The sequence below is a fragment of the Phalacrocorax aristotelis genome, chromosome 9 (genome assembly GCF_949628215.1).
Source record: "Phalacrocorax aristotelis chromosome 9, bGulAri2.1, whole genome shotgun sequence".
NCBI lineage: Eukaryota > Metazoa > Chordata > Aves > Suliformes > Phalacrocoracidae > Phalacrocorax > Phalacrocorax aristotelis.
Genome location: NC_134284.1, coordinates 17,685,810 through 17,711,486, shown reverse-complemented (window position 1 = coordinate 17,711,486; position 25,677 = coordinate 17,685,810). Strand labels below are relative to the sequence as shown.

General features: G+C 35.4%; 1 long non-coding RNA gene across 2 annotated transcripts; it reads right to left on the bottom strand.

Moving 5' to 3' along the window:
* Positions 1 to 368: 368 nt before the first annotated feature.
* On the bottom strand, positions 369 to 21,656 carry LOC142061946 (uncharacterized). 2 transcript variants are annotated; one of them, XR_012662316.1, is made up of 3 exons: positions 17,453 to 21,656; positions 2,967 to 3,211; positions 369 to 466 (listed from the first exon to the last, which is right to left on the bottom strand). It is a non-coding gene; the product is annotated as an uncharacterized LOC142061946 (long non-coding RNA). The 2 variants fall into 2 exon arrangements; XR_012662317.1 differs by lacking the exon at positions 17,453 to 21,656 and adding an exon at positions 8,153 to 8,279.
* Between the last annotated feature and the right edge of the window lie 4,021 nt (positions 21,657 to 25,677).

Here is a 25,677-nt window from a genome sequence, read left to right as displayed (position 1 = left end):
GTAGAACACCTCAATTTATAATTTTTAGCATTATATGAGGCTACAGTATAAGACATATTTAATAAACATACATGTGAACATTTTCAAAATGAAGGAACTGCCTAGGTCTAAATTTCTTGGTGCTGATATTGGCTCATCGGTCACAAATGATCAGATGTAATAATGTGCAGTTTGGGATTAGGACAGGTATAAATATAATATTTTCCTCTTTTAGGATATTCTTCAATGTTCTTGTTATATATCTGTATTTATCATCTTGAAACAAACTATAATGTTTTGCCTTAAAGTAAAATGGAGACAAAAACATATTTTTACGTTCTCTGTTTTATCATAAACAATATTAATAAACATTCATTTGCACTGTCAATTTAAACACAAAGTGAGAATGATATATAGTAAAGGTTCTGCAAGAAATTCTCTTCTTTCACATCCTGGAAGAACAAATTCTCTTCACTGATATCAGCACCTGTAAACAAACCACACAGTGAGATTATTCTGTAGACTACCTCTCATATGCCCTATAGTTGATTCAAGGATGCATTAGATGCTGGTATTTTTTGCATATTCAGCACACCCATATTTTTTGCACTAATCTTCAGTTCAGCAGAAAGAGATGTTAGCAGACAGTGTTTATTCTTGTTTGGTAAAAAGAGGTTTTCTGGGATTTTAGCTCTGCTACTCTTTATCTGCTTTTTCATGTTATTGCTGCACATTGTTATTTTCACGCTTTCTGAATTCAGTCGCAGGGGTGGAATTTAACTTCATGGCTAAACTATCAAACTCAGTACTCTTCTTTACTCAACATATCTTATTTAGAGTTTGTTTGTGTGGCAGTATATGATATGCACTTGCTACCTGCAGCAATATCTAATTACAAACACAGTTCTCCTCCCACAGAGTGCTGGCGACTTTTGAACAGATTATGCTTTAACACTGACATCAAATGAGCTTGCAATATTTAAAGCAGAATTGGTTTCAGAGTTTTGCAAGGGAAAAATAATGCCGTTTTTATTGTTGCTGTTTACTATGTTGTTATTCACTGATGTTAAATGTCAGGTATGAAATGTCACTGGTACCAATTAACAGTTTAATTAGAATTGTAAAGATTTCTTGTAATTGTACCCTTATTTCAATCAGCTGCAAAGCCTGCTACAGATATAAATGAAATAAGAAATAAAGTAAAAGCAAACTATTTTAAATACATTCTTCAAAGCTGTCATATTGAAGGTAAAATACACCAATTAATTCTTCACTGGAACGTTTTATAGAGCGACACATGCATAGAAAAAGAAGATTACCAGATATCATGGCAGAGCTGGAAAGAAACAGGCTAGTAACATGCTGGTTTCAAAACAGGTTAATCTGATCATAACTAAACTAACTTTGAATTTCTGCAGTAAGTGCAGTTTGCAAAGTCAGATTAATCTCACTGAATTCAAGCTTGTATTGTACTTGTTCACAAACAGAAACATTCATTAATTCATATTCAGCTTGTAAGTTACAAATAAAATCCAAATATTTGAAAGCTGGGACATTATTTCGGTTTTACAAAAGGAATTAGCTTTCCATTCTGCAATACACTGTCGAATAGATTGCACCTGTGCCAATAACTATTTTGAATACAGGAAGTAAAAGCATCATTTTTTATATCTCAGCTGTGTACCCCCGGTTTTGCACCTGCTCACAGTGCAGGATGGGCTGTTTGGTCTGTATTAGAAGTGGAGAATCAAGTATCAGCATGCTCTGAATCTCAAGTGTTCCCCATGCCAAAATGTGGGTTTGCCTCCAAGTAGTGTGGATACTCAATAAGTCCAGACTTGGGAATTGGCTGAGAGTTATTCCTGAAAGCCATGTAGACATAGTCAGGAGTAGGCTACTTTGATTCTTCAGTTAAGTCAATCAGTAATATATATCTTTATTTGTTTAGTAATGTTATAAACAATATCCTGTAATGAGCCATAGTGGGAGGCATTACACTATCTTTACTTCTGACATCATGGTATGATTTTAATTATCTGTGTTATATTTGTGTGAAAATTGACTAATGCGAAAATTCAGAATTTTTTTCAACTCCAGTTACAGATAAGAGTTTTTGTCCATTTAGTAAAGAGTAATGAAAGATAATTTTATAGCAGGAAAGTGAAAAAGCTTGGTAATTTTAAAACAGGCTTATAATTTTATAAAATTCCATCTTTTGTTTCCATATGCAAGATGATGGTATGACTGTTCAATTTAAAAACAAACAAAAAAGAAAGGATGCATCTCTGTGTATAAAGATCTCTGACGAATTGATCTGAATTGCTGATTCTGTCTAAAGTCAAATGAGATAGCAAAAATAGTTCGTGAGAGAAGCAAATCCTGAAGAAGGTCCTAACCTCTGCTTGCAAGCTGAGATCAGTTTTCAACGAAACAAGGTTGCCTGTCTGCAGAGCAACTTAGGAACAGATTTTGGAAAACTGCCAGATAATTTGCACTGGACTGAAGAAAACTCCCTGAAATCATACTGAAACCTTTCTGGATCAATGGGACAAGGCAGATTCTACATCTTCACACCTGTCAGCCTGTTTGGAAGACCATTATGCCCAAACTGCTATTACATGAAAAAGTGTCTCTACCCTGAGAAAATATGTCTCTAACTTGTGTTTGGCCCTCATCTTGCTTTTCTAACTCAACTACTGATTCCTAATGAAGTAGACATATGTTATAATTGGTACACTTGCTAATAACACTCCCTAAATCAATCTGTTCTTCTTCCAACAACCAAATTTTAAAGAAACTACTGGTGAAACAACCCATGGCTCATGGAGTAGAACTTCTGTGGAGGGAAGGACAGGGCTGGCTTCTCTTTACAGTGAAAACAGCCTTTCAAAGTCATTTGTCCAAGAATCATTTGGGAATTTTAAGTCCCTTATAACAAAAACACAGATGTTGGGACTGGAAATTAATTTTGTGGCTTTGTTTGTTACCTTCTGGAATGGAATTAAACCAGTGCCCTGAAGACTGCTGTCTGTAAAGACTAGCTGCTTTCTTGTTTGCTGGTTTGTTCTTCCTTCATCAACATCCATGCAGCATGAAAATGAAACATATCTTCCCTGCTTCAGTGACACTGAAATCCACTGGTGTTCCTGCTTTCACAGAGTGGGAGAAGGTGAAGATCTGGGTGCGTCAAAATCTCTGGCAGGCATACCAGTTCCTCTTTACTTGTTTCTACCTTTTGTTCAAACAAATACAATACAAAGACAATTTCAAATGTCTGCATTCTGTTAATTAACATCAGTACACACCACAGCAGCTTAAGCAATTTGTTTTTCTTGGTACATGACTCATTGCTGCAGGTGAGCAGTGCATGAGAATACACTCTCAGAACTGCACCTAGACAGAGCTGCAGAGAACACCCCTACTTTGAAAACACCTCATTCTCATTCTCTTTCTTCACAAACAGCACTAAATTGAAGATTATTAGCTGCATAAAATCCAGACAGGGAATTTCAAGTCGCTGACATTGTGGCATTGAATATACAGGGCTCAGCAGCAAGACGCCAGCAGCAATCTGAAACAACCTTCACTAGACCCCCTATCTAATAACTACGGATTCAGAGCATCATTGGATGTGCAACCTCCCAAGGTTATTGAATAACAATTCTATTTCTGCTAATAGTAGATGCTCCTAGTTCTCTTATAATTAGTCACCATGGAGTTTTTATGAAGGTTATTGGGTTGAAAGTTATTGCTGTGATTTGTTTTAAGGAGGAAGGAAAACACACTGATGCACACATAGAGCAGGGGAAATTATCCTTCTACCATTCATTAGCAATAGTCACAGTTACCTCCGGCATTTTGTGTGTACATTGAGGGCCTTTTATGATCTGCATCCTCTGAGTGATTATTGTGCTGAGAGAGGCTGGGACCTGAACATCTGCAGCTCCCCTAAAGCCAGTTAAGTCAGTTCACTCTGCATGATCTGCAATGTCCACCTAACTTAAACACAACAGATATTCCTAGGTCTAGTGGGGAGAACATTAAATCTTTCCTCCAACAGACAATGTGATGGCACTTCCCGCTGCGGTTGGGTGAGTGAGGCTGTTCTCTCTACATTGTAAGCTGCAAATGGCTGGAGAGAGCAGAGGTCCTCCTTAATCAATAGTGATCTTTCTCATTTATTTGGTTTTAAATAAAAGTTTCACAATTTTGCCTGGTGATTCAACAAGCAAGTGTGGTCAGCAAGTTGGCATGACATCAGATTGATGCCGTCTGTTTTAGACTTCCCCCTAAAGGTCAAAGGAATGAGGCGTGAATAGATAAACAGGCTCATCAATAATAATATCTTTTATTTTCCAGACTGATGAGCCGTAAGTCAGATTGTTAGCACACTGTGATGTGTGGAGGCAGGCAGGTTTTAATACCCATAAAGACAGCTGTATCTGCAACATGGGAAGCTTAAATTTTAGTTTAAATATTTTGAGGATGAATATTGAAATGACAGATTCCGCAATGCTTCTACCATAGTAAGTTATGAAAGCTGTAATGGAAAAAGCACCGGCTGGGTTTGGGTCCCAACTAGTCTATTCTTACACTGATAAAGAAAAGCAGAGCTCAGTCCTGGTGCTCTGTAGAAATCTGAAAAAAAGTGTTGGTTGGGGGGACACGTGCAGTGCTGCAATAATAAGAGTGCTCTGCACAGTCTCAGGGATGCCTGCTTGCTTTGAATGCTCAGATCCATGCAAACACACCAGCATCCATCTGCTGCTGCCCTTGCCTTCACCAGTGACTGCATCGCTTGCATTTTAATGCAGTGATCCTCTGCAGAGTTTGCCTAAGCAGCACGCAGTTTGTGAAAATGAGTTTAATTACTCTCTCTTCTGGTCCTTCCAAAGTCTCAGAGAGAAGCAAAAAGTAGGATTTCTGGCTGAACATCAGGAAAAACACAAGCCCTTTTTTTCCAGTCAGGTAAGACTCAGTGTTTTCTACATTTTCTGTTTGCCAAGGTCTGTGTCCTGTGAATAATCGTGACGTTATCCAAACACAGAAGATGCATAGCTCTGCAAAAATGTCATTCATTTTCATAAACAACTGGAAAGCACCACACATTTTCCCAGTAGGTAACTCAGACTTCTTTTCCTATAGGATTCCATTATTAACAAGATTCCTTCCCTAAACCACAGAAATTAAACTGTTAGTACATGCTGCAAAATTCTCAGCCCACCTTTGCTAAACTAAAGAAATATATTTATGTTTCAAATGGAAAGCGTCTTAAAACCACTTTTAGAAACACATTTCTGTCATTTGAGACACAAATTTCTTTCCTCATTGCCTAAATCTGTTTTTTCACTTCAAAGGGTGGTATTTTGCATTCGGTTCCAGTACGCTTAGCTATTGTTTCCCCCATCACATTGTTATCAGATGTTCTGCCGGTTGACAGTTATTACTGCGTGCCAAGAGAAAATGAAGTCAGCACAGTTACATGCGCTTTTTCCGTAGCCAGTACACATGATATCATCCTGATCAGTGTATCGTTCAATGGTCTTCTCACCTCGTTTCCAGGCTTGATTTAAGATACATTTTGAAAACACAAAATCAGTGTGTGTGACATTCTGTTCTTTATCCAATCTAGTTCAGAAACAGTTTTAGAAGTTACATATTGCTGTGGCTACTTGTGATTCATTAAACTAATGTTCTGCTCCTGGCAAATGACCTGTGTCCTATGAAAGGATATAAAAAGTAGAAAGAAGCTAGGCTTGATTAATTTTTTTAAAGTGACATCGAAAAGAGAAAATTTGTGTATGAAACATGAGGAAAATTTACCGTGAGTGTGCAATACTGCTTTAGTATTCAAAACCATTTTTGCTTTTTATTTCATCATCTTAGACAATGTATCTAGATTTTCTCATCTTTCTTTAACTCTTCTTTTTTTCCTGATTAGGTGAATTTCTTTTTCTCTGACGTGACAGTACAGTGTTCTGATGTGCCGATATATACCTGCAGTTCCTCTGTGGGAAGGATTAGCAAGTTTATGCATCTTTACACAGGCACAATTATTTTATTAACTTTTAAATACATATTTTATATTAGAAATGTTACCTTCTCATTTTAACTTCTTATATAATGGTATATTTTTGTGCTTATATTTTAATCTCATATAAATACACACATATATTGCTATTTTGGAACAAGACTATTTTCAGGTTTTCAGGTTTTCTCAATATATGGGTGATTAGAAACACCATATGAATTTTTTTTTTTAATTAAATTATACGTTATATACTGTCTGGAAGCTCAGAGGCATTATGAAAACATCATATAATTTGAAACCCAAAATAGAACTATTTATTGTCAGTAATGAAAGTTAGAAGATTATTTTTCAGCAACGACTAAGTTTTCTGAAAATAATAATAAAAAAACCATAATAAGAAAGAATCATATGCTTTCAATAAAACCAGACTTTTTCTTGAAACATAAAATTATTGATATTGAGAAATATATAAAAAGAATACATATCAGCTCACTGAAGTTCTGATATATCTTCTGTGCATAGTAATATAAAGTTGAACTGTCTGGGAATATTATTTCTACTCCTTCTTCTCCTACAGAGAAAAAGGCTGGCTTGTTTCATCCAAAAGACTAAGTAGATTTTGAAAAATCTATGAATGAGCATAGTAAAAAAAAACAAGTGGAGCAGAGAAATTAGAAATTGTATTCTTCAATTCAAAGCAGCTCCACTTTGAAATTCTTAACATATTAATGGTAATTTAAAAATAAACTGTAAATATTAAACAAATATTTCAGAATTATCAGGTTATTTCAATTTATTTACCAAGTAATTTACTAGCGTAATTTTTCTTGATTCTTTTTTTCTATATCTTTGATGATTTCACTGTGTAATACAATATGAAAGGGCACGGGTAGAACTACAAAATGTGAAATATACTTCCCAGTCAACTCCAAAATAAAATTTCACTTTTGTGTGAGTAACCTGAGCAGAAACCTACCTCTGCAAAATTTCTGTCCTACAACAGTGCAAGCATTAATCTGTCCAAAATATTAACTATTTAGGCATACCCCTAAAAGTCAATTTTACAAATATGCAGAAGCATGAATGCCCTTTTATATTAGGAATCATATACCACATTTAATTACAGGAACAATATAAATTACCAGGTGATTACATATTATTGTTAACCTTACACTTATGTTAAAAATAAATCTATGTCTTAGTGAAATGATAGAAGCGGCACTTGTTGCACTTAAAGTTATCACTGTTTATAACTTTCACAACTGACTACATTAATGAAATTTAGTTTTAATATGTGAATTCTGTCTGCTAAAAGCCCTACAGTTTTCTTTGTTAAAAGGCTTTATTAAATAGCTTTTGAAAAAAACTCAAAATTTTGTGTTTTCAAAATAATAGTTTTCTTTGATAAATAGCCATAAGTTTATGGCTAGGAAATTAATATTTTCTAACCTGAATGACAATAGTTTTATTTCTAATTGTGGATAGAGAAAATTAAAAATAAGGGGAAAAAAAAAAACCAAAAGAAAAGAGGAGGATTTCTACAGGACAATATTGAAAAAGTTATTTTCTGGTTTACTTTTTCTGTCAAGCAAAAAGGGAATTTCATTTTGAAAATCAGAAACTATTTCCTATAAACTAACAAAATACTGTTGATGATACAGGTTTTTTTTTCAGAATACTGTTTAAATTAAAATACAGTTTTAAATTAAAAAGAAAATTTAAAATCAGTTTAAAACTAGTAATTCTTTCTGTTTCTGAAATGGACCATTTATAATTTTAAATACTAACATAGAAATATCAGATATTGGGCATTTTTCCAATTTTTCTGACTAAATAGTTAATAATTATTTCCTCAAGGTCACTTTCTGTTTAAGAGGCTCCGGAGTGAGTGCACTGGAATTAAATGTTTATAAGTCTTTAAATAAAATTTTGGCTTCACCTTATGCAGACGAAGAAATGAAAAATAAAGTTTTCTATAGCAAAAAGAGGATAATTAAAAAAGACTCTAATATTAGTTTTCATTCTGATGTCACTTGATAATGAAACATGTTAGCTGGAAGTTTATCCTTCTGGAAAAAAAATCAAAGAAAAACTATACAAAAACCTCTGAATTTGTGGCAAAAAAGTAACAGATCTCCTTACCAACAAGCTTTCTTCTGTAGAAAATGGAACACCTTAATGAACAAAATAGGCAAGCACCTCAAAGAGAAAAAAAACAGGGAAGTAAGATTTTTTTACATTGTTATTTATTTGACCTGGCCTCCATTCCAACGGTCAAAACCAGCTAGTCACCCACTGGAAGTGCCCTCCTTTGTTGTGCACTATGAATTTCAGGACCTGATTTTTCTCTTATTACACAGCAAATTGTCATGGAAAACCTCACCGACTCAAGCATTTCTAAGCCAAGACTGATCAAAACCTTACAAAGGCTATTCACAGGCAATGTAGATTGGAAGACAGACAAGAGACCCTCCTCTTCCTCCTTAGTGCTTTCAGGGCCCTGAGGGCACCCACAGGGCCTTACTGCCCTGGTGAGTCCCACAGGACCCACACACACCCTCTGCCCTAACCCAGGGCTCCATTTCAGCTTCAGCAGATGATATCTGGGAATGGCTCAAGGGAGAGCAGGGCCAAAGCTTTCTCCTGGCACCCAGTTTGGGTGAGACTACACCAGGTGGGAAAAAAAAAACGAGGAAGGGGAACAGCATTACCTGCCTGAGCATGAACTGTGTCCTTTGCCCTCATATGCAGAGAATAGGCTCTGGCTTATTTTATTTATTAGTGTAATATTAGCCTGAGACACCTTAGGGACTATGTCTCTTGGACTATTTCTTTTGGGCACTGTGCAGATTAAACAATACTGAGTATGTGAAAGTCAGATGGTTGTCATTATGGCTAGATGACTTTCAAGACAACAGTGGAAAGCCTCACAAACCTGAAGTCTGAGCCCTCTCTTCTGGGCCAGAGCATTAGCTTAATAAAAGAAAAGATACACATCTTGCTGTTTAGGATTCATCAGCATGTATAGTTTTCCTGACTTCATTTTTGTCATAGAAGTCAATATGCATTTCTATAGTCCCTCACATAGACCCCAGGCTTCAGTGCTAGGTCCTACTGAAGGCGGGAAACAAAGAGCACCACACACTCTTGCTTTGTCATGGAATCTGTCCACCAGGAACACACATGATGAGCCATAGGCTCACTATGGGAAAGAGAGACCAAAAGAGTGAAAACACATATTTCTGTTATACCACAGCTACTGGGACCAAATGCACTTCCAAAATTTGAGCAACAGCGATGAACTTCTGCTGTGATGTTCCCTGGAAAACACTTCAGAAACCAACAGAGTTTGCACATTTTAAAGGAAGCTGCAGTTTCGTAGGAGCTTCATTAGACACTTAACTGCTTGTAACCATTTTCCTACCAAAACTATTCCTTCTCCAATAATTGTAATATGAAACAGTTTGTATTGGGCAATGCAGTACTGCAGAAAGGTAAAGGCTGGCATGAGTCTTACTGTACTAATAATACTTATCAGCATGATTTATTGTATTATAATTGTGCATTTGTTGAGAATTAATCCCAAAATGAGCGACATTTGCTACAGTTCTAAACCTACAGCAATCCATGTGGTATGATAGTGTTTGCCTGCCTAATATATTTAGAGAGGTTTGGTCACTTGTTCCAAGATATGACTGCTATACTGGGGGAAACAGGAGATGAAGGAGAATGTGCAATAGATTATTTTATTAATTCAACTATTCAGCCATGTAAATAAGAGATCAAAATTGGTGTAAATTACATTTTCATATACTTTTCACTTATACTTACCATAAAATCAGTGGCTGCTCTCCCTTTTCCTCTTTCCCCCTCAATCCAGACCAAACCTTTACAAAATTTTGACCCTATTTTATACTGTTCATCTGGCAGATAGTAGCTATAAACAGTGAAAGACAAAGAAGGAGTAAAAAGTAGGGGTATACTCCAACACAGTGCAATATATTCTGGGAATGAATAAAATGTTAAATTTCAATACTGGGATGAGAAGTTGAATTTTTAAGTTTTCTCACCAAACATTTTTTTTTTTAAATAGTAGAAATTTTTCTTTGAGAGGATGGTTTCATGGCTCCAAGAGCCAGAAGAATCCTGACAAATATTGTGTTTAACCATAATGTTTAACTTAAGAGTCAAACGATTAGACTACTACAAGCATTCAGAAAAATAGGCATACCTAGAGTTTGAAATGACCTTTGGAATCACTTTGCATAAGAGTGTGAATTCACTGCTAGTTGCTGAAGGTGTGTTAAATGCCTAAATATAAATGAGGTACATTGCATTATTAGCACTTATTCACAGTTTTTCCTTGTATACTAGTAGGTTACTTTGTTTAGCTTCCCAGGCTCGCTGCATTAATGTGGGCCTAAAACGCCTTTTGAGTACTTATTATTTTTGTATTACTTTTCCTAATATTTTTGTTCAATAAAGAATTCAAAACCAAGATTTGCTGCATCGTGATCTATGCTTCATGTCAAATGATTCAAGACTACCTTAATTTCCTTTCTTGACTTCAAGTAGGAAATACAGAATACTTCACCCACACACATTGTCTTTAATACTGGGTTCATAAAACACTTTGCAAATGCCATTCTGTTGACTTACACAGTTATTTAGCTATTGATCCTGTCTTACCCTTATTAAGGTAAGAATTGATATGAGCATGCTAAACTGAGGACTTTCACAATGCCTATTGTTCTCGTTTAGGTCTACTTTAACTTTTTTATGGCCTTTAAAAAAACTTCATAAAAAACTTTAGCTTTTTTTTTAATGACAGAACCAACTACTTTTGATACTTTAAATCTCTGAACTGTTGATTAACTACTCTTATTCTTTCCTAGAAAAGTGAAAAAGACATCTGAGACTTACACTGTTCAACACCTTACTAGAAATACCAGATGTTAACTGGCCAATCTGTTGTCATGAGGGAGCTATGTAGATGATATTTTAGGAAGATTGTTCGTCTTTCAAAGATTAGAAATAGATAACACTACAGTGAAATTTACAGTTGAAGGCAGTCAACAACAGATTAAAAGAGCAGCTAAGTATGTATGACTGAACCACCTTCTCTGTTTTTGCCTTAAAGCAAATGTGGAAATAAATGTAAATATGGTAATATAGGTTATGTAGGTGAGTTGATCAAAATGAGTGTCTTCTCCTTTGGTCTCACGACACAGTCATTGACACCATAAAGAGAATTAAGGAGTACCAGCCCTGCCTTTGTGTATATCACTTTGAAGGAACTAATTTCCTTGAACTTCAGACAAGCTGCCTAACTCTTAAAAGACTAAAGTAGTCGTTCAAGCACCTTTGATAGAGGATAAAATTGAGCATGTTCAAAGGCAGTTACCCATGTTCAAAGCTAGGTATGCTATGCTATGGTGTAGTTTCACAATCAGTTTAAACCAGATTAAGCTGGCAGGGCTGCAGAAAGCAGTAGCCCCATTGTTTTTCTGCAACTCTATTTCTCCCTTGTGTCAGCGCAAGCATTTACCTTCCAGATAAAACTAAACAGTTGGTTTTTTGCCATGTTAGTTTTAAGCAAGATCAGTTCTCTGACCTGGCTCACTGTGCAGCTGTACAAAGCTTCCCCAGGAGGGGGAAGATGGCAAAAGGTGAAAGGGGAGTGATAGAAACACTTCTCTTGGCATCAGTGCCAGATGCTGCTGTTGTGAATTGATTGTGAAATTACAGCATATGATGCAATGCCCCTATTGATTACAGATGGGACCTCACTGACTGGTCTGGGATGTAGAGTAGAAACCACCCTAAAATGCCCGTAGACAGTAGCTGAAAAGACTTGCTTTAAAACATTACATTTTCTGTATAAAAACAGATTTCTTAATGAAAAGGAGTGGATTTTTTTTATCTTAGAACACTTCCAAACTTACTGTATACACAAATCTAAACAGGGTAGTTGTTTAATAGACATCAACAGACCAAAAAGAATTCATTTGCAGAATACTAAATAGATGCACATTGTTCTTATATTTTAATTTTAACTATGCACAAAGGAGCTAAATACACATTCTAAGTCATATAGAAATATGGGAGAACTAGACCCATGATACATCTTGTCTACAGTTTCTAACAAAGGATTGAGTGCTTTGGGATTCATATGGATTGATAAAAAAAAAATAAAAACAAAAAAAGTAATAAACTGTAATGGAAACCATGTTTCTGTTCTGTTGCCAGAAGGGATTATAATATTCTGAGTACTATATACTTCTCAGAATGAAAAGCGGGCACAAAAGAGAGGGAAGAAGTAGCGTCGGGGAAGGGAGGAAAATAAACTTAGATTTGTTTTTATATCTTACAATGTTAATGACTCAAAGGTGCTCATTTGATATGACAAATAGATCTTTCATTTTTTAGCCCACCAAACAGTAATAAACCTCAGACAACTGGCACAGTATTTTTAGAAGAAGAGGGAGAGGGGAATCTCCTAATGGATTGAAAGCCTCTACTTAGTTTGGAAACAAGACATTTAGGTGCATTTTCCAGAGACAGAGGATGGTGTTTCAGAGACTGATTTGCTTCTCTGCCCTCCAAAGATGTTGCAGTATATTTCCTCTGTCCATGACAAATGCTCCTAAGTGCAGTAGAGCTGATCCAGTTCCAGGGAAAGAACTCATCCACCATTTAAGGGACTGATGACCAAGTTATGCAGGAGTCTCTGGCTACAGCAGTTTTTTGTGTTGATGCATTTTATTATTATTTGTAGTGGGTAATTTAGCTACAATTTAAGGGCTACATTTGCTATGAAGACTGGTCCCATGGACGGAATTATGGTTTCAGTGAAAATTTGCCTTCAACATACCAGAACAGTGAAATTCAAATTCTGCCACACACTATATAAAACTCAAAACTTTGAGGTTGACCTTCCCCCATATCTTAAAAAAAAAAATTTATGGAAATGACCAATACAGCTAGGCAATGAGTTTGGCTAGCAGAAAGGTACTGAAAGATGTAACAATACAGATAGCATTGTTCTGTTTTAGATTAAAAACTTGATTTTTAGGTTATCCTAAATCATGATCTTCAGGCACTAGTCAGATAAGAGGTTGGTTGAACTAGCTTGCATAAGATCTGAATTAATTAGCCTTTTTAGTCCCTTTGCTCTGTGTTATAATAGGTCTTTTCCTTGTTGTAGGTGTGAACATTATTTATGGCCTCTGAAAAATACCGCTCCTGACCAATATTACCAGGTAGACATAGTCAAGTATTCAAAATTTTTTTCAGATAAATATTTTCTTCAAAACATGTTTGTTGTTCAATGAAATTATGATTCTCAGACAATAATGGCCCTGGCTCAGTTTTTGGTTTTGTAGCCATGACTGGGGGAAATCAAAATCCCAAATTTGAAGCAGAGTCTTCTAACTTCACCTCCCAGTGAAGAAAAAACATAATTGTATATCCAAATTCAAAGTAATTTCAATTATTATAACCTGCTTTATTTAAACTGTTTTTAAACCTGACTTAGTTTAAAATTTAGGTTTTTACTTTACAATAGAAACAACCGCCACCTGCTTTTATGAGATTTCTGATTGCATTTAAGCAAGGACTTCTCAGCTAACTGTAATGGGAAAATAGCTATTGTCTGAATAAGAAAATTATTCTTCTACGCTCCATCAGGTTGTCTCATATATTTCTTAATATTAAGGTTCACTTGTTTTAGTCTTAAATATAAGAGCGTGTAAGTACACAACTCAGAAGTAGTCACTCTACTTAGAGTCATCTTATAATCTACTTACAGTCTACTTATATAAACTATAGTCTGTATGTTCCTTTCATTCTCTTTTACCTAAATAATTTTTTTCCTCTAAGCCTCAATGACCTAATTTTAAAATATATGGAAATATTTGGGAATTTATGCCAATTAAAAACTGAATATATCTCTCATGATTATATCTAAAAATTGTTTTTTTATTAGTTTCATAAACTTTATAACTTTGGGAATCTCAGCTTTTGCTGGTAAACTTTTAATTGTTTTATGCCATTCCTCAGCCTCTACAATGTGACTGAAAAGACCACTTCTGCTACTTTACACATCCCTCCCCACCTGCCCCTGGAAAACTTTCATTAAACAGCAGAGATAGTGGCACTGTTTGCAATTGTAATTTGACAAGGTTCTCTCTACGTAATTACATAAAGGATATCAAATAGCAGTGCAAAGTCATATTTGATGAGCTATGATTATTGTGATTATACAAATGAGAAATGGTGAAGAAATGCTAAGATAAACCCTTTTTGTAAAGTAGCTGGAACAAAGACTGGAAAAAGAGAGTGTGAACATAACCTCTCAAGTGTGATGCTTTGGTTACGTATCTTACTCACAAGAGGAAGAAAATAACTATTTTTATAGTAAGATAAGTTATTATTCAGTGGGAAATGATACTAACTGTTAAAAGGAATTTTTAAAATCTAAAATGTACTGAGCATCAGAAGCTTCAGGAAAAAAATCTCAGAAAAAAAATTGTGTGGTCTTTGGCACAAATCTGGACCAAATTATGGTTGATATAAACAGTAGAGTCTGAGGTTTGTCTGACATAATTTATGGAATTTTAATTAATACAGAGACTGGTGAAGCTGTCAGACTACAGAGACTGAAGCAGAAAATTAGGAGTTTGGATATACATTGTGTACAACTCCATTTTATGTAATTTATTTTTAATATCATCTCCTTCCTTCACATGTTAAAATAAAACTATAAAATTAAGGTTTGGTTGCCTCTATTGATAGTTTTCCTTCTCACAGAGATACTTTGGCTTCCTGAATATTTATTTAGAGTGTAATGTGTTTAACAGACCAAAAAAATTGATGATGATATTTTTAAAATGTTGAATTATCTAACCGTTATAGACGAATTGTGATATTATTCTAAACTGATGTTATGCTATTTGTTCTACCCTACAGAAATCTTCAAATTTATAGGGAATTTCATTGTCTGGAAGACATTAAGATAGCCTTTGTGACTTTAAAAAGCAGGTGGAAAATAATTCAAAATGCCAGATCCTACTCTCATTTATGTTGTTGTGAATTGAACTTACAGTGAAACAACTGGGAAGGGAAGAAAACCAACCAAGGAATAAAATCATAAGATCATGTAACCAAAATAAGATCATGTAACTAATGAGATCAAATACTGATTTTTTTAAAATTTTCTTTATAAACTGTGAATGTTCAGTTTGTGTAGTATCTGAACCCCTGAAATAGAAACAGTCTGTTATTAGAATGTATTTGTCACGAAGAGCAGTGCTATCTCTTTTTCAAAAGGGGGAAACTACATGTTATTGTGTCTTCTCATGTTTAAACAGTAAATTTGAGGTTGAGGCTGATCCTGGATACAAACTGAGGTCTTCTGAGCTCATCCTTAGTAAGGTGTCAGCTTGACGGAAAAGATGGTCTGTCCCTCCATCAGTCAAGCTAGTTTGATTTCTGGCAACAGGGAATCTCTCCTTACTCACACCTCTTCGGGAAATGCACACACTTATTCTTGAGAAGACAATAAATTACACCAGTCCAACTGGGAGTATGCCAGCAATATAGTTTATTTCTTGTCTTTTCATTACAGTTAATCTGCTGTTATTTATGTAATAAAAACCTAATGTACCTTATTTGCTCTTTAGATAATTTTCCAATGCCAAATTAATGACATTAGGAAATGACAGAAAAATTCACTTTCTTTTCTGTCTTGTGAATCTATGAACCGGAGGGCAAAGGATTCAAGATCTAAAATGGCATATGCAGTCTCGAAAGTAAAAGAAGATGGGGATGCAGTATGAATCAGAATTAGTTAACCAGCTTGAATTAGTTAACTATCTTTTACCAAATTAACTAACCTGAATATTTGGCTTGTACAAGAAAATTAAGGGCAAAATGAAGTGAGAAATGTTGAAAAACAGAGTAGAAAAAATTCAGTACCCAGATCACAGGAACTGAGATAAGGTAAAAGGTCACGTCATATTTATGGTGAAAATATACAGAAGAAAAAATATAAATAAAAAGGGTGTGGGAATTTCCTAGATGAAAATTTAAAGGCAGAAATATAAAATATACAATGAATGGATACAATCAGGGAAAATAAACAAAAGGTTTGAGTCAAGTGGAAATCATGCCCTGAAATTAGATTCACGTGTGACAAAAGGATGGAATACATGCAAGTTAAAGGGCCACTTTGTTTTGTAAGATATTGGATATATATGAAAGTGTATCTTATTGCTAAGAAAAAATAGGCAGAAAAGAGTGAAACAGAAGGACAAGAAAGGGTGAATATAGAAATTAAAAGGCAAAAGTACTGGTCTTGGTCAGTTAGTGTCAACACACAGCGTTAAATTGCAATGGAATAGAACAGCACACTTGTCACTATGATATGCAACAGGTTTATCATCATAAAGAGTAAAACATTCAAAGTCACACAGCATGAATATAGACACAGACAAAGCCAAAAGCCAGCAATAATACCATTATGGACAGGAAAATACACATTTAGGTCTTTTCAGTATCCATTCCACTTCTTCTTAGTGCTAATTAAAGGGAAAATATGTGGAGAAGAGGGGCTTCTTGAACTTAGGTGGCGTGTGGCTTTTTGCAAATAGCATGTTTTCATCTATTTCTACCCAGTAAGCAGGACAGCTGAAGCATCATTTGAAATACATAAGTGACCAAAAGATGAGTGAAGGGTGAATGTGCCATTTGGTGAAGGGGAACTAAAATAAACAGATTTAATAATTACAAATAAGCATATAAGAACCTGGAGCAAATAAGCAAAAACCTGGAACTACAAATAACAAAAACCATGGAACTCATCAGAGTTTTCCCACTGATTCTAGATGTCATCAGTATTTAGCTCAGAAAAGTCCCCTTTTCCATGAGAGACAGCTGAGCTAGATAAAAGTAATGGAAAGTGCCATAGTAGGATAGGAATGGACAAGTACAAGATTAAGTGGTTTAATTAAACACAGATATGATAATCAAATACAGAACAAATAACAACAAGGAGTACTCAGTTCTTTTAAAGCCAGATCATGAAGGTTGTCGTGGTTTAGCCCCAGTCGGCAACTAAGCACCACGCAGCTGTTCGCTCTCTCCCCCCACTGCTGTGGTACGGGGCAGAGAATCGGAAGAGCAAAAGCAAGAAAACTCATGGGTTGAGATAAGAACAGTTTAATAATTAAATTAAAGCAGTAATGATAATAATAATATTATTATAATAATAATGATATAGTAAAAAAGAAAAAAACAAGAGAGAGAAATATGAAGCCTGAAAAAAACAGGAAAAAGAAAACCCACAAGCGATGCAACCGCTCACCATCCACCGACCAGTACTGCCAGTCCCCAAGCCATGATCGCTGCCTGCCCGCAGTCAGCTCCCCCCCATTAATATACCTGGCATGGTGTCACATGGTATGCAATATCCCTTTGGCCAATTTGGATCCATTCTCCTGGCTGTGCCCTCTCCTGGCTTCCTGTGCACCCGGCAGAGCATGGGAAGCTAAAAAAGTCCTTGATTAGTATAAGCACTACCCAGCAACAACTAAAACATCAGTGTTATCAATATTATTTTTATATTAAGTCCAAAGCACAGCACTATGCCTGCTACAGTGATGAAAATTAACTCTATCCCAGCTAAAACCATGACAAAGGTACAGTTACAAATTCAAAAGACTACTATATTGTTCTCATAAATTACATTCACAATCCACAGGACAGAGAGCAGGAGATGCTAAAACAGGCAAATGAGCATATTGAGAATTCAGATAGACATCTTGAAATGAACCATGTCAGAAATGATGAAAATGTGCCAGGTGTGGTTTGTTCTTCTTCTCCAACATGATGGCAAAATGAAAAGCTTACATTTTCAGAGAGTTGGAGATACCAATAAGGAATGTTAAGATGATAATATCTCTTGAAAAATCTTTACTGCAACTTCCCTTTCTAAGTATGCTCTACTTCTGTTTTAACGGGTAATATGTATATTGTGTAAATGAATGCTTGAAACTGGATGTTCAGAGGACGCGAGCAGCTTAGATGACAAGATGCCATTCACATTTGTGTAATTGCTTTATCTCTGCCACAGATACTTAGCGTCTGTTTCGGTAGCACATGTGAAGTTATCTGGAAGCTTTGATTCAGCTCATTAGCAGGCTTACTGCAGCCAAGAAGTCAATGGGCCACAGAGCTAACTATATTTTCCAGAGGCAGAAGGGAAATAGGCATGTGAAAATGGACTAATGCGCACATGCTAGAAAAGTTCACAGTGTCACCACTCTATGATCATACCTACACTGTTTATCAATGTAATAATGATGTATCAGCGAGTTAATGAGAACAAAATGGAGACGATAGGGACTCCTGTGCCATGTCAGATTCCCTATATGAACTCAGCCTTTGGACTGAGCTAGGATAACAGCAATGACTGTACAATTTTTAATCTATCTCTGCATTTGAGCACGGCACATATTTATTGTGTCTGTTCTATACAGTAGGAAGTTGGTACATACGTATTGGCTTACATGCAATAAGCACTTTCCAGTTCACAGGTGGAGAAAAAAGTCTTAATGTAAAAATTAGTTTAATGCACATATTTTTATTTCATGCAGAAAGAACTTGTAGCACTACAACGAAGCTCTTCCTGGGCCTTATGTTCAAGCCAAAGCTGAAAGGACATTTGCAGAAAATACCACGTGAGTGGCATTACAAGCTTCCAGAGGGAAAAGAGGTAGAAGGGGAAAATCACAGTATTACTTCTTGTCAGCACTGGCTAGAGACTTGCATCACATTAAGTGTCCTAATCAGGCTGAAGCAAATTTCAGTGCAATACGCTCCGTGTATTCTTGTCCTTCTACAAAATTAGGCAAAATAGACACTTGTTGCAATACTATTAAGCCTATATATTTTTCTTTCTCAGTTGGTCATGACCTGTTGCAAATCATCTCTTTTGTGTCTTGAAATGCATTTTTTGGTCACGAATTTTTGTAATTTAACATCACTGGACAATCATTTTCGTACTTTAAATGAAATCTTTAATAAACATTTAATTCTTAATATTAATGCCATGGGAAAAAATTAAATTCTGATTTTCAATACTTACCTATTTGTTTTTACAGTATCAGGCAAAAAGTATCATGTAATATGCCACCTTTTTCTTTTAGGCAAACTTTAAAGATTACCTTGACTTTTTAGAATACAACTTAATGATTATCTCCCATGCCACAGTCAGTCAACACGAAAAAGCATTCTGTAAGTTTTATTCATCCAGAACTATAAAGATCACAGAGTGAATAATAACATTTGCCTGGCAAAGCTGCCAGTGATGCACAGGGTAGAACTGAATCCAGCTTGCTTTTGAGCAGATGATGTGCATGCCTTCACGCAGGCAGCAGAAAATCTGTCAAGTTGGAGGTGAATGAAGGAGCTCAAAAATGGATACAGTAGATACGAAATGAAAAGAAACTGCTCTGGAGTACTTTTATGACCATAAATGTGTTTCATCATTATGTAAGGCTGAATTTCCCCACCTCAATATTATACATTTAGAGTTCACATAATTCCACAAAGAATGACATGAAAGTGAGGTGCTTAACTTAAACTACTTTGTGCCAAAAGTTTCCAAGATTATCTTCCATACACTACAGTTCACACAGCTGCTTTTTAACATTAACTGCCAAAAAGAGCACAGACATAGAGAAGCAAAAATAAGAGTGCTCCTAGCTCTAATAGAAATAGCGTGAGCTACATAGAGGACAAACACACGGTCTGAGAAACACACAGGGCTGCTGAACACTACTTTCATCCTAGGTAGCTGTTCTCTTTTTTTTTTTTTTTTCCAGGTTTCATCACCTTGCTTCTACAAAACTCCACCAGGCCTTTATAATCCATGTCCTATGTCCTAACATATGTCTAGAATTCATGGTGCACATTTTGATGGCTATTTTAAAATTTATCAAAAATTGTGGGATTTAATGTGCCTGTTTGACAACTGCACAGAAACCAAACAACAAACTCTTAAAACAAGTTTTATTTTACTTTATCTATAGAGACCTTACTTCATTTTATATAATTTCTCTGTTCAGAGGTACTGGTATTTTAACACGTTATTGAATTCTACTTGCAGATTTTGAGCATATATAATAATATTCTGTGAATGTATTTAATCCCAGTATAGTTTGTAGTGGAAATTCGATAACTGGAATTATTATTAAAAATACTGTATTAGTATTTTATGAGGCCTGAGGACTTTTTATATCTATTTGTAGCTATTTGCGGTTCCAATGATTTAAAGCCACATAAGACATTGCATTAAGCATCGAAGATCAACTGTTTCAACTGTTGAACCTCATTGACATTTCAAATCAGCAATTTCGTATGCCTAAATGAAAACTTTTTTTCCTGAACTTTCTTTTTGACTATTAATATATTTATCCTTGCAGTTTCCTCTGAGACTGACAAATGTTACGCTTTCCTATTTTACAGAGGAAGAAATGCAACATAAAGATCAAATGTCTTGTCCAAGCTCAGATAGACACTCTATGGCAAAACTATGAACTTTAAATCCCACGATACTGCTGTAGTCATTGGACCACTCTTCAATTTTTACAGAACTACCCTGTCCATCAAATATCAGCTTTAAACTTGGTGACTTTTGAAATTACTTGTCGCTTGAAAATGACAAATATGTGTGAAATGCTTTACAATATTGGGAAAATTGGATGTTATTCAATTTTCATCAAAGTGAAATGAAAGCCCTGAAGTATGAAAACGACAACATTTTTCTCTAGTGGCTTTCCCAATATCTCATAGTGTCAGTAAGACAAAATTTTTTCCTTTATCTTTTTACTTTTGGCTTATTCTTTCCATATATATTTTTTCTCTCATTGAGTACTTCAGGTTTTAAATTTCTTCCAAATAAATCTTACTTTTTGTACTCTTACCTTGCTCCAAAAAAATGAAGAGAAAGAAGGAAGAAAAATTTTATCAATTCTTTTTTTAACACAAAAGTATTTGAGTTGATTCTTTCCCATCCCTGTCGTGGTTCAGCCTCAGTCAGCAACTAAATGCCACGCAGCCGCTCGCTCACTCCCCCCACCCCTGTGGGATGGGGAAGAGAATCGGACGAGCAAAAGGACTTGTGGGTTGAGATAAGCACAGTTTAATAATTACAATAAAATAATAATAATTATTATTATGATAATAATGACGATAATGTTAATATAATAAAATGGAAAAGGAAGGGAAAGGAAAAAAAAGGAAAAAACCCACAGAAACACGAACAATACAACCGCTCACCACCCACCGACCAACGCTGCCCATCCCTGAGCCGCTATTGCTGCCTCCCTCCCCTGGCCAGCCCCTCCCAGGTAACATACTGGGCATGACGTTACATGATATGGAATATCCCTTTGGCCAGTTTGAATCCGCTCTCTTAGCTGTGCCCCCTCCCCTCCCGGCTTCTTGTGCACCCGGCAGAGCATGGGGAGCTGGAAAAGTCCTTGACTAGCACAAGCACTGCCCAGCAACAGCCCAAACATCTGTATGTTATCTCAACATTTTTAACATGCTAAGTTCAAAGCCCAGCACTATACCAGCTAGAGTGAAGAAAATTAACTCTATCCCAGCTAAAACCATGACAATCCCACATACAGTTAACAGAGAAATCCAGAACAAAAAAACAGACTCTGCTGAGGAGTAGAGTTCCAGGAACAGTTCTTTCCATTCCTCTTCCAGTTTCCTCCTTCCTCAGCTCATTGATAATCACTATATAAAGGCATTTGAGCATCCTTAAAGCATCCTAAATTTCAGGGACAAGAAAAGCATTGTAAATAATTAACAAGATCAACCTTCTTCAGGTACCTAAAAACTTGTAAAAACAGAGAAAAATAAATGAAGAATGTAAATACATGTGTGTTCGTGATTTAGATCTTCATTTATTTCTTTATGAAATAAGAAATATACCCATGAAAATGTAAAGATATTTTTCTAAAGCATGTATAGGATAAAATAGAGTGGGTTTTTTTTTCTGTTGTTGTTGGGTTTGCTTGGGGTTTTTTTTGTCTGTTTGTTTTAATTTCAGGATGCTAGTAATTCAAAGGGCAAAAAAAGGTTTTACAAAGAGATGATACTGAAATCTTAGGTTTTAGTAGTTGCTGGATTTTTGGTTGATTCTTTTGTGTGTGTGTTTGTGTGTGTGCTTTGTTGTTGGGTTTTTGTTTTTGTAGTATTATTTAAAATTTCCAAAAGGATTCAAAATGGATTGCTTCTCTAACATTATGAAATTGATAATTATCAACAGATAAAGATGATGACAGCCGATTCTTCCCAGGAACTTCCTCCACCTCCACAGATTTCTAACTCATCAATTACTTCCCTCTGAATCCATAACACTGTTTTCTGATGCAGATCAACCACCTACCAATGCTTTTTCCCACTTACTTTTCAGAACAGAGAGGAGAGCTGGACTAACTTAATATTAACTTGATGCCTCAATGGACCCTGCATACCAGTCTAATGTAGTGTATTTCTTCAGGCTATTTATTCTGTATAGAATGTGCTCTTAGAGATAAAGAGCTTTATTATGGCACTGAGCTTGGTTAGGTTTAGGAATCAGTCTGGATAGGGCTGACAGGACTATCAGCAGATTCAGAAGCATAAGATAAACAGTCAAACATTTTTCTAGAAAGCCTCTAAGTATTTATGACTACTTTGTATATAGCTTTTATTAACACCTTTTTTACAGAGACCACACATATATTTGACACATGGCAGGGTTTGTTGGGGGAAGGGACTTCAGCCTATGTAGAATATATATAGGTTTCTTCTTTGACCTTTTAAACTTCTAAAGTTGAGAAAGAAAGGAATCAATGACAAAAACAAAGGTAAGAAATTATTCCACAGGAATTTCCCACAGGAATCACCTGATAATGACCATCCATATTAAAATTTAGCTGACTGGTGGGATGAGAATCTGGTGGTATTTTAATGTTATTTCTTAACAGTAGTACTCTCAGGAATATTAAAACATCTGCCACTGATTTCATGTAACACCCACGGTGACTCTGGGAAAAGTCAGATACAGGGATCAAGTGAATAACTGATATTGGTATAGCACAGAGAATAGTCCCAACAGTCAGCTGCTCAACAAGCACAAGTAATTTATCTGTAGCGCCCTGTATATTGCAATACAAACTGTTATCCAAGGTTTGTTCAAATCAGACCTCATTGAAAAAGGCACCTGACAAATTACAGAAATGAGCCATATTCATTACGAATCAAAGTGACATAGCCTATTTATGGAGAGAAGTGTTTTAAAGATAAAGAGGTAGCTTTCTGTGCTTTATCATCTAGATAAAACACCACCTAAAATGTTACGGATAACAGCAACTACATTATTTTAATGAGCTACTCCCCAGAGTTACTAGAACATTCTTTTGCAAAATTAGCTCTTTTGATTAAGACAAAGCTCTTATTCTAGATGGCCCAAAACATTTAAGGTTATATAAGAGAAAAAAACTGGGAAACATCATTAATTCTGACATCTGATTGGATTCCAATTTATTTCTTATATTCTACCCTTGAATGATTTATAATTCTGGTCTCCTATCTAAAGGGAGAATGCATAATTCTTTTTGAGATTGTTCTTGTTATTAGACTTTGGTGATAGTTTCAAATTTAAAAGGTGTTTTTTCATTGTCAGAGTATTTGTTCCTGTTGCCTAAAGAAAAATGGAGAAAGACAGGATGAGATGAGGGTGCCTGCAGCTATTGCAGCCTCCTGTTGCCGTGTTTGACAAGATCTTACCAGTGCAGATGGGAAATAGTCTATTGCAAAGACAAGTATTAGTACAAGAACCAGAAAAGAAGTACATCTCATACTGAGCCTGATCAAAGATCAAGAATATCATTATAAAACAAAAATAGCCTTTAAAAAAAAAATGACGCTAGTCTGGATTTTATGAAACATACAGAAAAAAAGAAAGACATCTCACACTGGGCCTGATCTAAGATCTAGAATGTAAACATAAAGCAAGAACTGCCTTTAAAAAGTTACGTGTACCAAGAGAGTCTGGTCATTACAAAACCAAAAAAACCCTACAGAAATGGATCTGATTTTTTAAAAATTGAAATTAAAGTAAAATTTCAAGATGTTGATGAAATAAGTCTGGTGAATCTGCAAGCTGCTAAAGGAACTGGCAAATTAAATTACAAGTAGAATAAAGTTTCATGGTTCTTGCCACATGTTGTTGAGAGGCTGGTAGTGCAATGAATACTTAAGCAACACTAAGAAGCTATACAAGAGGAAAATCACTGCCTGCATATCAATGGCCTACTCCTGCTGAAACTCCTTGGGGGCAATGAACAGTTACCTAAATAAAAAAATTGAAATAATTTGTAATAAATGAAGTCATGCTGTCAGTAGTTAAAAAAGTTAAGAGTATTTTGAAGATTCCTAGGGGTAAGATGACACTAACCATTGGCTGTCATTTCTACTAAAACCTATTAGAGAACACTGGTAATGTTAAGAATCAAAGCAGTTTATAAACAGAAGAGCTATCTTTTTTAATGACTCAATCTCTCAGCAATTAAAATATATTTCCTGATATTTATTCTATTTTCTGGGTAACGGGGTTGAAATTTATGGGTAATTGTAGACAAGCTTCTGATAGACAAATACCATTTTTTCCATAGCCAACTGTTATATAGATTGGATCCTTTTAGTGATCCTCAGCACAGGTACCAGCATTTGTACATATATGAGGAATAAATTTCTTCTTACAACTAGCTTTCTAGAGAGAGCTGTATCCACTGAAGTCTTCTCAATTACCTATATTTTATGCTGGTATAACTTAGAAACGTTTAGTTAACATCAGTTGAACCTAACCTTTTTTATTCTCAGAGCTAAAGGACGAATTTCTAAAAGAAATGCAAATAATAAAAAATCTTTGTAAGACATAGGATTAAATATGTGCTTCTAGTTCCTTTTGGAAGGGCTATCTTCATGGCACAAAATACACCTCTTTCTTCTATCTCAAATAATCAAGTTCTTTTGGGTCAAGGCTTTTAGTACATCAGAAAACAGCATGATGGAGAATGTGGAGAGAAACAGAGATGAAATAAAGTTTTCATCAGGAGTCTCCTTGATGCATTTATGCAAGTGAATAAATAAAATATTTGCAAAGTGGTGACTCATGAACACTTTTGGAAGTGAGAAAACTCAGTATAAAATTATTTGTTACACTGCATTTTCTGATTCTAGAAAGTCAACTTTCTTAAGATCTGTATCTTGGTCTTTATTTCCCTCTATACCAGTGTGGCAAAACTATTTATTTTTTTTATCAGCTCTTACAGAGAAAGAAAAAAGATCTTAAAATTTTCAGTAGGTTCACAGAGGAAAAGGGATCCTGAAGGTCTTCTTACACTAATGAAACTCTGGGAGTTCAGGTCAGTACAGAAAGCAGTTTGGAACAGGAATTGAAATAGTTTTGAAGAATGTCTTATCTCTCTTTCTTTTAAAGGTGTTATTGTTACTATGTATCATCAAATATATTAATCACATGCTCTTTAGACTGTCAGTTGTTTAATGAGACATGGCAAGTTCCTTTCAAAATGCATGGTCCT